Here is a 15453-nt window from a genome sequence, read left to right as displayed (position 1 = left end):
GGTTCCTTAATATATTATTATGCCTAACTGATTTTAAATGTCAGACCATAATCACCAAAACTTAAAAATGTTGTGATCTCTAGGTTGCTGCCTTTGACCTGAAATTTTAAAAGGTTAACAAAGCAGAATGATCAGATTATTGAAACAAATTTACAGATTTCAAGTTGAAATCCTCATAGAGGAAAGATTTTGGGGCAGTGTCAGTCAACCATGTTCATGTTTGCAGCTGACACTCTTTGGTAGCCTATGAAATATCCATTCTCTGTACCACCTCCTTGCTCTGCTTTCTTCTTTCAATGAGAACTTCATTTTGAGTGTGATATGACTAATTTTCCAAGGGCACTTTCGTTAACTTCATGAAATCTTCTACCATTTGTAAGATTTGTAACCTCAATTTACAATTGTGTTTTACTACCAGACGTTCACAACTTACTGTATGGTAGAGACTCACCTATGATTAATATGATAGATGTGCAGAAATAGATACTACTTTTTAACAAGGAGGGATGTTTAAATGGGTACTAGTATTATAATGGCACAGTTCATTGGTAATCGTATCACACTCAGTTATGCTCCCTCCTTGGTATGGCCACCTGGCAGAGAGTGGGTCTTGATTGGTTTCAGCCAGTTGTGTTGGTCCCATTCAGCTTAGTGATTGGCTAAAGACATGGTCAGGTAATAGGATTCTGGCCTTTGAGACATGAGAGCAGGCCTCTTCGGAGGACTTCTGGGAAAGGTGTCTCCACTCCTTGGAAAACACAACAAAGAGTGGCTCATTTTCTGCCTCTGGGTGTTGTGGTCATGAGGGCTGTCTGCCTGAGGAAGAGCTAAGATGTGGGGAAGGACAGAAGTAAGAGTCATGGAGAAGCAGAACTTAGCCATGATCCTGCTGTACCCAGGGAAAGCCTGTCTTTGTACTTCCTATTTAGTGAGAAAGTGAATTTCCTTATTGTCTACAGTAGTGGTTTTCAAAGTTTAGTACTCATCAGCATTTCCTGGAAGGCTGGTTAAAATACAGATTACTGGGCTCCACCCCCAGAGTTTCTGATTCAGTGTATCCAGGGTGGACATGGAGAATCTGCATTTCTCACAAGGTCCCAGGTGATGCTGATGTTGCTGGTACCAGGGTCACACGTTGATAATTACTGGTTTAAAAGTCCATTGAGTCAAGAGTTTCAATTACCTGCAGCTGAAAGCATGCTAATTTATCTGCATGGGTGCTGAGAAACACATAAAGATGTAAAGGCTTTCTGACTTTCAGGAAGTTTCAAGCCTGATAAATGTTTAGCTAACCAGAAAGAACTATTCTATCCTGCCTTTCCTTTCCATTAATGATGATAATCCATAAAAAGACATTGCTCAAAACCTGGAACATAACATATTTCAAGGGAAAAGAACACAGGCCTTGGAAGCAGACAGTCCTGGACTCAAATGAGGGCTGTACAATGCCATCTTTACTTGTAGATTACTTAGATTGTCCAAGTTTTCTGACTTATAAATGAAAATTAACACTTTATGGACTTGCTGTGAGGATTATATGAACTAGTATGCAAAATGCTTCTAACATAGCGCCTGATAGGTGCTCAACATGCAAATCCCTTTCTATTTCTTTTTTCTGACTTCCTAATTTAAATACAACATATAAGGCCAAAAAAAAAAAAACTAGAAAGTCCTCATTATCTAAAACTTTGTTATCTAAAATCCTGTGCTTGTAAGATTGCTATGGAAACAAGTCTTCCTAAAACAAAACTATGTACCAATGAACTGTCCAATTATAATATTAGTACCTGTTTAAACATTCCTCCTTGTTAAAGAGTAGTATCTCTTCCTACACATCTATCATAATAATTGTAGATGAGTCTCTACCAGATAGTAAGTTGTGAACATCTGGTAGTAAAACACGATTGTAAATTGAGGTTACAAATCTTACAAATGGTAGATTTCATGACGTTAATGAAAGTACTGTTGGCAAATTAATCATATCACACTCAAAGCCCCTGACAAATGAGAGTCTGGAAGACCAATGACAATTTTGAAGTAAAACATCTGGAATTTCTATGCTAGCATTGGCTCTTTAAAAGAATGATTTGGATATCAAAGGCCTAAGAGAGGCCCTTGGTAAAAGTGGTGCATATTTTCACAGAAAGATTTTCTCCATGATCATGAAATAAAAACAAAGAATGTCCTATTATTAAATCATATTATTTTCTCATTAAAATGACATCAAATTAAATAATCAGCACTCAATTCATTCTTGAGAAAAAACCTAATGAATAATTGATATTATAACTTAAATAATGTTAAATATAAAATAAAATAAATATATTTTCACAATTTTGGTATCATTTTTCAAGGTAACATTCCACTCACAACTTTTCCTTTACCATTTACTATAAAAGCTTGGTTTCTGCTTTAAATATTAATAGATTCACTTTAAAATATTGAGGGAAACAAATCAAGACAACATTATGTTGTTTCATATACTACCTAAACTCTGTTCAGGAGAAAATGTCAGTTTCTTCTCAATATCTAGTCTTTTTTTCTCCATAGTAACAGATACCTGAGTTTTAGCTGGGCCAGTGCCCAGCTAAATAGCTACATTTTCTAGCCTTCTTTGAATCTATATCTAGCTGATTAAATGTAGTAAAAGTGTTTTGTGAGAGTTCAAAGGGAGGAAGTATGCCTTTTTTCTTTCCTTCCTCTTTCCTGCTATCTGAGATGTACGCAGGAGCCCCAGCAGCCATCTTGGACCCCGAGGTGAAAAAGCACATACTGAGATGGTGCAAAGAAAGGCGGACATCTGCATCCGTGACATCACCATGGAGTTCCCATACCAGTCTCTAAATGCCTACGTTTGGATTTTGTTATATGAAAGACAAACAAATAATTATCCCATTAAAACTACCATTATCTGGGGGTTTTCTGGTGTAATAGCATAATTCTAATATACCCTTTATATTCTGCTAAAAATCTATTATTTATTTTTGAAGTGTATTTTTATTCATTGCCTTGGACTTCGAGGATGGCAAAGTAGAGCAGCAATGTGTGGGGATGGGGAAGGAGGAAAAGAGTCTCTGGTTCGAGTTTAGGTAGAATCACAAAAAGCAAGGCAGTCATATTTAGTTGATTCATATGTGATTCAGCTCTGAGTATAAATGTACTCAGTAGGTTGCTTTTGTAGATTATTTATGTCTCACTTTGTTGTGTTGAGTCCACACTATTTGAGTAGGAACGGCTTTGTGATAATCTAATGCATTATCTGTCCTTTTCAGGAATCCTACAATATCTCTGCAACATGGTCATCAGCCTCTGCTAAAACACTTTGTAAGAAAGTATTGAAGGTATAATGCAGTCCATTCCATTGAAGGGAAAGACTTCCCTGTGTTGATTTTGCCCCTGCCTATTCAAAACTTCCACCTACTGGGTTATAGTTCTAGAGAGCTGAACTTTCTCTTAATAGCCTTTGTGGTTATTTAAGAAAGCTAATATGTTGCCTTAACACCTTCTCGGCTTTAGGCTAAACGTCCTCAGTTCTTTCAGTTATTCTTCTTTTCAGGTAGTTCCTAGACCTCTTAATTGCTCATTGACACATTCTATATTGTCAACAGTCTCCTTTGCAAAAAACCAGTTCATTATTCTGTGTCTTACAGTAGCAGTCCCCAACCTTTTTGGCACTGGGTACTGGTTTCATGAAAGAAAATTTTTCCATGGATGGGGGAGGGGGAACGGTTTCAGGATGATTCAAGAACATTACATTTATTGTGCCGTCAAACCTCTCTGCTAATGATGATCTGTATTTGCAGCCGCTCCCCAGAGCGAGCATCACCACCTCAGCTCCACCTCAGATCATCAGGCATTAGATTCTCATAAGAAGCACACAACCTAGAGCCCTCTCATGCACAGTTAACAGTAGGGTTTGTGCTCATATGAAAATCTAATGCTGCTGCTGATCTGACAGGAGATGGGGCTTATGCAGTGATGTGGTGATACAAGCCATGGGGAGCTGCTGTAGATACAGATGAAGCTTAGCTTGCTCACAGCAGCTCACCTGCTGTACAGCCTGGTTCCTAACAGGCCGCAGACTGATACCAGCCCACACCCCAGGATTTGGGGACCACAGTCTTACAGGAAACAGAGGGACATCATCTGCTATAATTACACTTTTTATAGTTAATAGCTACAATCTGTGCCCTCTGCATCCTTCTCTTCTTTTCATAAAACTTGCAGATTTTCCTCATCTTTCCTTAAATCCCCTTAAAAATGTTTAATCTCTTTCAAATAGGATGCATAGAAATACTCTTCAAAACAAAAACAAACAGGCAAATTCACAACATCTTGGTAGAGAGAGCAGAATTTTGAAACATAGTCCAAAGTCTTTAAATCCCCAGAACTAAAATGAGATAAGACATATGGCTTTGAAAATTAGATCACATTCCCCACAGGATCTGTGACTTGTTAGACTGAATAAAATCTTTATTAACTGATAATTTCCTGAATATGGGGAGAGTGGAGCAAAAACTGATCCATCTGAGCATGAGAAAAATCAACCACCCATCAGAGGAATGAGAAATGGAGAAACAAATAAGAAATATTGGACCGAGTCAATAGTTTCTCCTGAAAACACACACACACACACACACACACACACACACACACACACACACACACGCACACACGCACCCCCCAAGTAGTAAATTCTTTTGCAAGTTGCAGTGTTTCCCAATCATCTAAAAATATAAGAAACTATGGGTAGCTCCAGGCTCTCTTATCTCTTTCACAGATATTTGCCTTCCCTTTGTCCTGGGATTAAATCTTCTCTTGATCACTATCCTACCCTTCAGCTATTCAGTTCCCCACTGACAATGTAAATGTCACTTTGAAATAACTGTCCCAGCTACTTAGTTTGAAGATTTGAAAAAGTAGTGCTTTTGCAGGAGTTGATGTTGGGTTATGTGATTTCACATAAAACAGACTAGGGTCAGTGGTCAAGTCCTGCTTCTTAAGGATTTTCTAGTTCATCTTTTAAGAAAGATTTTATGCCAAGAGTAAATGAAAAGCAACTGACCTTGCCTTGGGCTTCTCCTTCCCCTTTTTTTTCATGGTTATAAAATAAATATTCTGTCAGGAGGTTAACAGGTCATAGGTAGTGGTTTTTTAACTTAAAAAAATTGGGTCCTGCACTGCTGGACATTTTGCTAAAACGTTTGTTCCGGAATGGTGTGGAGTGGAGATTTCCAAAGGCTTCTGGATTCTGAGAGGGCTTTGCCTAACCATTCCCCCATTTTCTATCGGCTCTCAAAATCCCTCTCTTAATAACGAGCTTTACTAAACGCTCTTCTTTCGTTGATGCAACTGTGGTCCCCGTGTGTCCCATAATATTTTTATAGCATCGCTGACAAGCTTATAGGAAAATGACCAGTAATCTCAGGAGTCTGGAGTCCTAAGTGCTACCATGTGCCCTGTGTTCTCTCAGCGTGCTCAGAGCTAACTTATCTACGGTGCCATCTGTCATAGTTGACGCCCTCTTCGTTCCATGGTCTCACTTGCTTTTTTCCTGCAGTATTACCTTATATATTTTGTATTGGATGTTTTCTCCACATTTTATTTGGAAAGAGGCCGAGAGCAGCAGAATAAAGTGAATAGATCCATTTTTTGTCAGCGACTGACTTGAAGCAGTACTTACCTTCTGTGGGGCTCAGTTTCCAAACGTGAGGTAGGAGGATTGAATTAGATTTGAGGCCACTTCCAGCTCTCACATTCTACAGCCAGGTGACTTTTAGGCACTAACAGTGCACTTTAACATAGAGTCTAAAAGGAATGTGGAGCAAAGGCCTCCACCCGAATAACAAGGCTGTTTTTCTGCTTACTTTGGGGAGGAGGAAGGGTATTCGGAGCCAGTGCTGACTCTTAAACAGAAGCTACGCAGCCCAGGGGAGAGGGGAACCTATAAGCTGAATCCTCCCCTCACTGTGGCTGATGCAAGTCTCACTCTTAAGCTTTCAGAGGATACAATTTGGTTTATTCAGACAGTACAGGTAAGAAGAATCAAACTACCTACAATAGCTTCATACTAAAAGTATTTAAGGGTGCTTCACAGAAAAACTGAGATAGGTTCTTTGAACTGCTCAAAAGGAGATATTCAATCCAGACATTATCAGGATCACCAAGACTTATGAGATCCTTATTCTTCATGCCAGTGCCAAAATCTTCATTGAAAACTTTCATTATGTATTTGTACAGCAGGGCCAAAAAAGTCTCCCAGAATAATGTTAACTCCTTCCTCTGCTGACCTGAGCTGGTCCTCCAGGAACCCAGTTACTGAGTGGATTCTGACAAGAGTGAATTGTGACCCACTTGCTTTCCAAGCATGCAATTTGGGTCTTGAATCTAAAAACAATAGTTTGAGAAGCCTTCCATTTTCTAACTCTGAAAAAATGATTATTTAAAAAAAACTAATTAGATACCATGTTTCCTCTTTCTCCTTTTTGTAATAAGTTGGTTTAGTTAGAAAAGGCATTTCCATGATGCATCTAACAGATTTGCTTGCTGCAATGTGTTGGTAGAAATCTATAAAGAGTAATAGTTTGACGCTAAGTAGTGGGGGTGGGCCTGGCGTGGTGGAGAGAAGGAATAGCAAGCCACATCTCCCGATGCACAACTCTAAAGAATTCAGTGGTTCTTGAGTGTACAGTGTACATGTAAGAGTCAACAAGTAGACAAAGAAAATCCAGACCTTTGATGACCCCTGGTGAATAAACTAAGCACTGCATTGAAATGCAGCTAGAGCCACAGACTTCCCTTGCAGGCGAGCCCCTGGGATGGCTCCTCTCTCTCCAGCAAGGCAAAGAGCTTTTTTCTCCCCCCATCTGCCTGTTTCATTTGTATTACAGGCATACCTTTCAGACTTGGGGCATCTATCCCTCTCTAAACAAGTCTCATTTTGGTGATCTCTGTTGGTAAAGATTAAGAAATGTGTATGCCTACACTATTTTATACCTGTGCTGTGACCTCTTAGACATGCACAGTGTTATTCATGGGACACACTAAAGAATTCAGTGGACTCAGTAAAACACAATCTGTAACTTTCTTTCAGATTAGCTATATATTTAGTATTGGTTTATGAAAGAGTAATGAAGAATAAATCAACCTTCTTGTGTAACCCAAATTTAAAATCAGAATGTAAAGGTAATTACTTGTCTATAACTGAGTACCAGCTGAAATACTCTTCTATGCAGCAAAAGTCTGCATTTTTGTAAGCAGCTGTGTGTGACTAGTGTGTGGTACATGTGAGCCAGAAAGCTCACTGTATTTTGTCAGCTTGCAGATGAGGGAAGAAATTTGTTACTGTAAAAGAAGAATGGGGCCGGGGGAGGGTGAGACATTTTTAGTATACACACCAGGCATCCAATTATAAAAGTGGTAATGCCAAGTGCCTATTTGTAATCAACCAGAATGGAATCTACCTGAAAGAGTTATAATGAGGTATAATATGAAACAATTTATACTATTAATACAGTTTAGCTTATCAGTCATTTGTGTACCATAACTATTGGCTTTTAAGTGTTCATTGCTTAAACAGGAGGTATTTTTTATATCTCTCAGATTGGTGTACACAGGGTGTTCAATTGTTGAATTTATTCCCTCTCCTTTGCCCCTTTATAGTCATCACAGACTAAGGGATGCTTTTACCTCTGCTATAGTTTGAATGTTCCCTCCAAAACTCATGTTGACATTTAATTGCCAATGTAATGGTATTGGAAGGTGAGGAATTTAAGAGGTGATTAGGTCATGAATGGGCTAATGCTGAATAGCCCCCGTGAATGGGCTAATGCTGTTATTAGATGAGTGGGTTAGTTATCTCAGGATAACTCCTGATAAAAGGATAAGTTTTGCCCCCATTTCCTCTCTGTCTTGTGCACTCACTCATCATGCGATATCTTCTGCCTTGGGACGATGCATGGAGGCCCTTACCAGGTGCTGGTGCCATGCTCTTGGACTTCCCAGCCTCCAGAATCATGAGCCAAATATACTTCTTTTCTTTATAAATTACTCAGTCTGTGGCCTTCTGTTATAGCACTAGGAAATGGACTAAGATGATCTCTAAAAAAGTGAACTAAGTTAAATTTTTTACAATGAGAATGTATATATATATCCCAAATGTGTGCTTCAGCTTCTTGGACAGCCATATTGGTCTCTTCACTGGGATGACAAGGGCTCAAGCAGACTTGAGCCATCATTTCCTTATGTGACCTTCAGGATGAGGAGCCTAGCATTCAGCAAATTTAATCAGCTTGTCAGAGGTCATAAATTTCAAAGGTGGAAAGAATCTTAGAAGTTGTTTAATTCAGTTCCTCCAACGGATTTGTAAATGAGAAAACTGAAACCTAGAATTGGGTGACGTTTCTAACACAGCACAGCTAAACACAGGGGTCTGTCCCCTCCCAGTCCAGCTGCCCATCCTTTACATCACTCTGCCTTCCTTGGTGCATGTGGAATGTACCACATTTTTGGAGAGGGAGACCACACCACCCTTGGGAGGATCAGGTAAATTGTTGAATAAGAAGTGAGATGGGGAGGGGATATAATGAAACATTGGTAAGAATTTAAGAAACAACTCAGTTTGAAGGAACATTTATATAATTCTCAAAGTTTCTTTTTCAAATTAGAAAAAATGGTTTTGGTTTTAACCACATAATCCATCTATGTTTATTACTTTATTACATGTTTTAATGAAGAGTTATAATATTATATATAAAACATTATAATTTAAAAGGTTTGTCATAATATTATATTGGTGTGATTGGGTTTCGCTGTGAGTGGTAGATATGTTCCACTGTGTAGCTGAACAAATTACTAAGAATTTTTGTCCTATATGCCTCATTGTTACAAGTATTTTCTGAGACTTTTCACACAAATAAGGCGCATTTTGGAATCTTTATATCTTGCTTGATGTTTGCTCACCCATCATGTCCATAGGAACTACATGTCCTGATTGAGCAAATGTAGCATTAAAAAGGCTCTCCCTGCATAATACCAGCAGGCCACTGTGGCAGAAAAGTAGCTTTGCATAAAGTGTTTTACTACATGTCCAAAATGCCTTCAAACTAAAGGTCATGTACTCAGAATACAATTATCCACCCCAGACTCTGGGAATTTTTCCTTTCAAAAGAAGACCAGCTGAGCATGATATGAGGTTCTTAGTAACTTAATCAAGATTTGCCTCTCAGTACTCAATCCCTAAAACCAAAACAAGTTTCTTATTGGAGGTAGCAAGCTTTAACGGAGAAAACATTGGGAATCTGAAACTTGACTTTGCATCCAACCTCTGCCCTCTTTAGCTGTGTAAATTTAGGCAGATTATTTAGCCTCTCTTGGTGAATGAACTCAATCTGGAGCCTAAGATCCAGATGGGATCCAGATGGGATCCAGCCTGATCCCATCACAGTATGTGGCTACAACCGGAAGTTCTTCTGGGCCTGGTTATAGAGTAGTGATTTGAGGAGCCATAGACCTAATTGTAGAGCTCACTACAATGTCTGAGCAAGAGCATTTCCACTAACCAAGCATCCCCTGGGCTGAGCATGACCAGTGTTCAGCAACCACACTGTATAGCTCTGGCTGAAGCTTGATGCTATAGACTGGAGGACAACCAAGTCTCTCCTAAGTCTAAATAAGTTATTGAGGTGCTTTGAGATTGTAGGTATGGGTGTGTGGCAGGAAGAAAAGAGTGGATGTGTACCGAATGATTGATTCTAGATTTTCTTCTTAAAATGGCAGATTTGGGCTCAAACAATTAATTTGAGAAAATAATGCTGGCATGAACAGTTTAGCTTAGAACTTAGATTGTTTGCATATTATGCTGCTAAGGAAAATTTATAATTTCACTGACAATTCAACCAATTTTAAAGAACGAGCTCTTCCCACATTAAAAATAAAAACGAAGCAAAACAAAATCCTTGCATGTAAAAAGGTGACATAATTTACATTGTTCTCCGTAGTACAATCTTCCTTAGAGGATTGCATCAGAATCTCCTGGGTGGAGAGAAAGTTACTTTTCCTGATTTCATGCATCTCACATGTCCCTTCCCCTCTTAGAATGACTGCTTAGGTTTACGAGAATTTTTGCTAATGAATGTGAGTTGTGCATGTGAACCATGTGAAGCCAGAAAATAGGCTGCAATATTTGGGTTCAGCCACAAATATAAGTGGAAAAAAGGAACTGATTTATGAAGTGGCATAAGATTCTAGAACCACACAAACGGGGAGAAAATATTCTTCAGCTCTCTAAAAATATGTTATTCAATCCAAGAAAGATTTTTTTCAATGTTACCTTAAATTCTTAAATTTCCTACAGTGATTCCACATAGTGTGACATCTAAAGGCTTAATGATCTGCGGTCTACCTGTCTGCTTGATCTCCTTCCACTGGCTTCTTGAGCTCTAATGATTAAGATTGTTTGACCTTTGCTTGAACACATCATGCTGTTTCACGCCTCTACTCCTTAACATACTGATTCTTTTTTCTGGATCGTTTTCCTCCCCTCATAAATTCCTACTCATTCTTAAAGACCTGACTCAAATGTCCCTTGTCACCTACCTTTGCCCTAAGTAAGCATGATTAACTGCTATTTTCCCTGCATGTATCACATTGCATTCTATTTATTTGTAAACTGGTTTTTTATAACCATCCAAACTATAAACTCCAAAGGGGAATGACTGTGTTATTTGTTGTTCATCCCTAGGTCCTGGAATGTAGTAGGCCTTTAAGCAACATTTTTGAATGAACAAATACCTACATAAATGGATTCTAAGCACTGTGTCAAAGGGGTGGTAGATTAAGCTACAAAAATGAGCACATGGCCTTTAACCTCGGGAGATTATAGTCATGGAGAGGAAATAAGCATGTTAATCTTATCTTTACTAGAAGACAAATTTCCAAGGCTTGTACAAAAGATATCAAGTGCTATGGGACCATGCAAGCCCAGCAGTAAAACTTCTGTTGAAAGAACAATGAAGGAAATGAAGATCTATTAAATAAATAACAAAGGAAAGAACAATGATGAGAGAATTATTTTAACAGAAAATAGTAAAAACTTGGTGGAGGAGACAGTGTTTAAGCTGAAGTTTAAGAGGAGAGCAGTGGTGAAGAACGGAAAGGCTGAGCAATTGTGTTGGTAAAAGCAGAGTGGCGATTACATGATGTGTTAGGGAAATGACAAGCAACACAGTTTGGGAGCAATGTAGTGAATATAGCAAGGGGTGGTAGGAGATTTGTGTGAAGACTTCCCCTGGGAGCATGATGAAAGCCTTGGATTTTATGGGGAAAGCATTGATGAACTGTTGAAGGTTTTAGAGCAGGGGAGTGAAAGCTATTTAATACCTGCGTTGTGTGAGGATTAAATGAGATACTACATGAAAAATGCTTAGAGTAGTGGTTGGTACATAGTAATTACTCAATGAATGCTTGCTGTTATAGTCATATATTATCTGGAAGAAGAAATATGGTGGGAAGAGGTTGAAGTCAAGGAAAAAAGTTAAGCTATAGCAATAAAAGAAAATGTCCTTAATCCAGACAGAGGCTTTTCCATGAAAAGGAAGAGATTGTATATGGATGGCATTTTAAAGGTGTTAATAGAATGGCAGTAACTTGATCACCAGTGGGTGATCCAAGAGGGAGCTGGCCTTGCCACGTAGAAGAGTGACGTTATAAAATTAATGAAACCAGAGGGTAGGGGGCTCTGGAAAGCAGAAGATGGGTGTGTGTTGGATATGTTGAGTTTGATGGGTCCCAGGATCTCAAAGATGTCCACCAACCCGTTAGATATGTGGGTCTGAGGTCCAAGAAAAGAGGTATGGACCAGAGAGGTAAATTTGTGAGAGTTGACATCATGCACATGATTTAAATGACCACCCTGCCCCCAACAACAAAGTGTAGTGGAAGAGTTTTGAGGACAAAAAATTTGTAACTGCTGATTTTGGGTAGGAGGTTGACTTTATGCCTAATGATATTAATACTTGAGACAGTCAGAGTGTCTTCTTTTCTCACCAGTCGTACTACTCTGGGTGCCAATGGCTGTTGTGTATAGCAAAAACAGAATACATAACGAAGCAACATAAATATGTATCAGCCAAGACAACACAATCAATACTCTCATCACAATAAAATACAGGTGCTTTAAAAGGGCGAAATAAGCACGTTAAGAGTCCACCATAATGCCCCCTTAGTGTTTTACTAACCTGATCCTTGACATACTTTAAATTAGGGAGGTGCTTTTTCATTAAGAGCAAATTTCCTTTTTTGTTTGTCTCTTGATTCTGATATTGCATGGAAAACTGACTTTTAACTATGTGCCTCACAGCTTTCACTCCATGAAAATTATTTTTAAACGGATACATCTCATAATACTTTACAATTATATAGCTCTTTGCAGCTCATAAACTCTCAAAAGATTCTCTCAGTAGCTTCATAAGGCAGGCTCTCATTATTCCCATTTTACAGATATAAGAATTGAGTTCCAGGCATATTATAACCTGATCATGACACTGAGAATAAACTTCTGTGCAACTGGATTTTAAAAACTGAAATATGACTAGGTGTTTAAGAATGATCATACCACTTAATTTTTGGCACATGGTCACCGCTGATCCATGCAAGTTATTCTCATTTTATTTTTCTATTCTTCATTTCTCATCCTCCATTTCCAATTCCTTTTATTACCACAAAAGGCACTACTTTCATGTATAGCAGCTGTAGTGTTGAGTGAAAAAAGTAAGGAGCAGAATGAGAGGTGTGGAACAAAGTCATGTATGCTCATTTATAACATAGAAAAAAAATCTATGTATTATATTTATGGATAAGTTTATATATGTGTAGTGTAGGGGGAAAATTATAAAAGTCCTTTTCTGGCTCCTAGGAGGCTTCTGGGAATTTTACTTTTTAGAGCAGAGATCTTCAGGTGTGGAACACTGGCTGTCAAACTTGAGCGTGAATCAGGAGCTCCCAAGGGCTTGTGAAAACACATCACTGGGTTCCCTGCCAGAGTTTCCAATTCGGTAAACCTAGGGCAGTGCATTTCTAACAAGCTCCCGGGTAGTGCTGACGCTTATTTGGGACCACAGGTGTAGGGGAAGAGGGAAGCCTGGGGGGTGGGCATGTAATCAATTCATGGGCTTTTTCAAATTTACCCATGCCCTACCAGACTTTTGACCAGCCCCAGGCCCATCTTATACTCCAAGTCCCTTCCTGTTTTTTTTTTGCTCCTAGTTGCCACTAGTTGTCAATCTGTTTCCTTCCAGCTCTGCCTATGTTTTGGTAGAGTGGACAGAGAGGAAAGAGTTGTAGGCAAATAAATCCATGTAGAGTCACAGCTCTGCCCCTTATTGATCAAAGTCTGAGCAAGTTACTTAACTTCTTAATATGCTCATATTCTCATATCTAAGGACACACAAAAAAATGCTGCTGGGAAATCTCCAACTTTATTCATTAATTTCATTGTTGACAGTAATATTGGCATTGCCCATTTGGAAACCATTTTATGAATATTATAAAATAAAGCAAATAAATTATTAGAAATCAAGATGTCATAGGTAAAAGACAAACCAAAGGTAAACCATAGGTAAAAGACAAAACCAAAAGTTAAGCAAAAACTCTAGATTGTCAAATGGGAAATGAAAATATCATTATTAATTTTTGCTATTTTAAAAATACATTTCCTAGATCTGACCACTGAAAGGCCCCAGAAGCAATGACATCACAGTAGTAATAAACATCCCTGATGCCCGGATTTTGGTTTCTAAAGACTATTTCCTACTGAAAGGAATCAGTGCTCCTGTAAGAAACACGATTTCTGGTCTGTGGTTGTGGTGGTACAAGGTAAGCTGGGACATTTTTGAGGCTAGAAAGCTAAGAAGCATTTAATGATTATAATCGAGTAATGATAAAAGGAGCCAGAATTTAGAAGCTCCCACAGGCCAAATCTGAGATAATTTGAACATCAAAAAGAACAATTATCGTAACCAACTGAAGCACAGTGAACATGTAAAACTTTATGAGTCTACATGATACTCAAAAAGAGCAAAATAAAAGCAAAGAACTTCATTTGACACCTTTGGAATGACTATTACACAACTTCTTAATTCGAAAATTGGTTATTAAAGAGAGAGAATTGACTGGGTGCCATGGCTCATGCCTGTATTCCTAACACTTTTGGAAGCCAAGGTGGGAGGATCACTTGAGACCAGGAGTTCGAGACCATCCTGAGCAAGAAAGCCAGGCCCTGTCTCTACAAAAAATTTAAAAAAAAAAATTAGCTAGAGGTGGTAGTGCATGCCTGTAGTCCCAGCTACCCAGGAGGCTGAGGCAGGAGGATCACTTGAACCCAGGAGTCTGAGGTTGCAATAAGCTATAATGATGCCACTGCACGCTAGCCTGGGCAACAGAGCAAGAGAACGTGTCTTGAAAAAAGAAAAGAAAAAAGGAGAGAGAGAGAATTAAACATTTATCCTGCCTGCCCTTGCCCTTGATGAGAGTAATCTCTTCTTTACAGGAAAAAAAAAAGCCAGCTAATAAATGTAGAGAGAATGATAGCATTAGAAAAAAAAAAATCTCTCTAACAAAATAATTGCTTTACACAAAAGTCATCAATGATTGCTAACACTATTAGGTAAAAGACTGATAAAATAATGAATACTTGCTTGCCAGTTGCAAAGGGAGAAACATCTTTACTGTGGAAAGATTTGGTTGTTGCAAACTTAATCCACTGATCAAATGTAGCATCACTGAAAATGGAACAACCAGGCTTGGGAACGATACAAACATCTGACCTCAATTCTTCATAGAACTAATGTCATCGGGAAGAAGAAAAATTGAAGGGAAGTATTCTTTGTCATAAGAGATATAAGACAGAACAATTAAAAGAATGTGTAACCTCTGATTAGATCTTGGTTTGATAAATTTTGAGGTCCATTAGGGAAATTTTAATATGGATAGGATATTAGGGAATTATTTTTTAGTTGTGTTAATGGTATTGTGGCTATGTAGGAGAATGTCTTTAATTTTTTAAAATGCATGCTAAAATATTTATGAATGATATGGCATGATGCCTATAATTTATTTTAAATAGCTCAGCAAAAAGTTATCTAGATAAATAAAACAAACATGGCCAATTGTTAAACATTATGACTATAGCTGTGCATTTTACTATTTTTTTTTACTTTTATGTATCCTAATCTCTGCGTGAGAAATCTTTCTCCATCTGCACCATGAGCACCTACGAGGCTTTCCACCCTAACAGTTTCTTATGGCGTTTCAATGCTTGTGCTGATACAAAGTAAGTTATTACTTTGCACTTGGTGGTTTGGCCACTGAAAGAATACTGTATTGTAAGAGAAAAAATCTTATTTCTTTAGACAACAAATTTAATGTTTTACTAAGTTTACTTCTGTTGATTGACTT

Source organism: Propithecus coquereli, unplaced genomic scaffold (genome assembly GCF_000956105.1).
Source record: "Propithecus coquereli isolate 6110/MARCELLA unplaced genomic scaffold, Pcoq_1.0 Scaffold403, whole genome shotgun sequence".
Classification (NCBI taxonomy): domain Eukaryota; kingdom Metazoa; phylum Chordata; class Mammalia; order Primates; family Indriidae; genus Propithecus; species Propithecus coquereli.
This window is presented reverse-complemented; position numbering follows the sequence as displayed.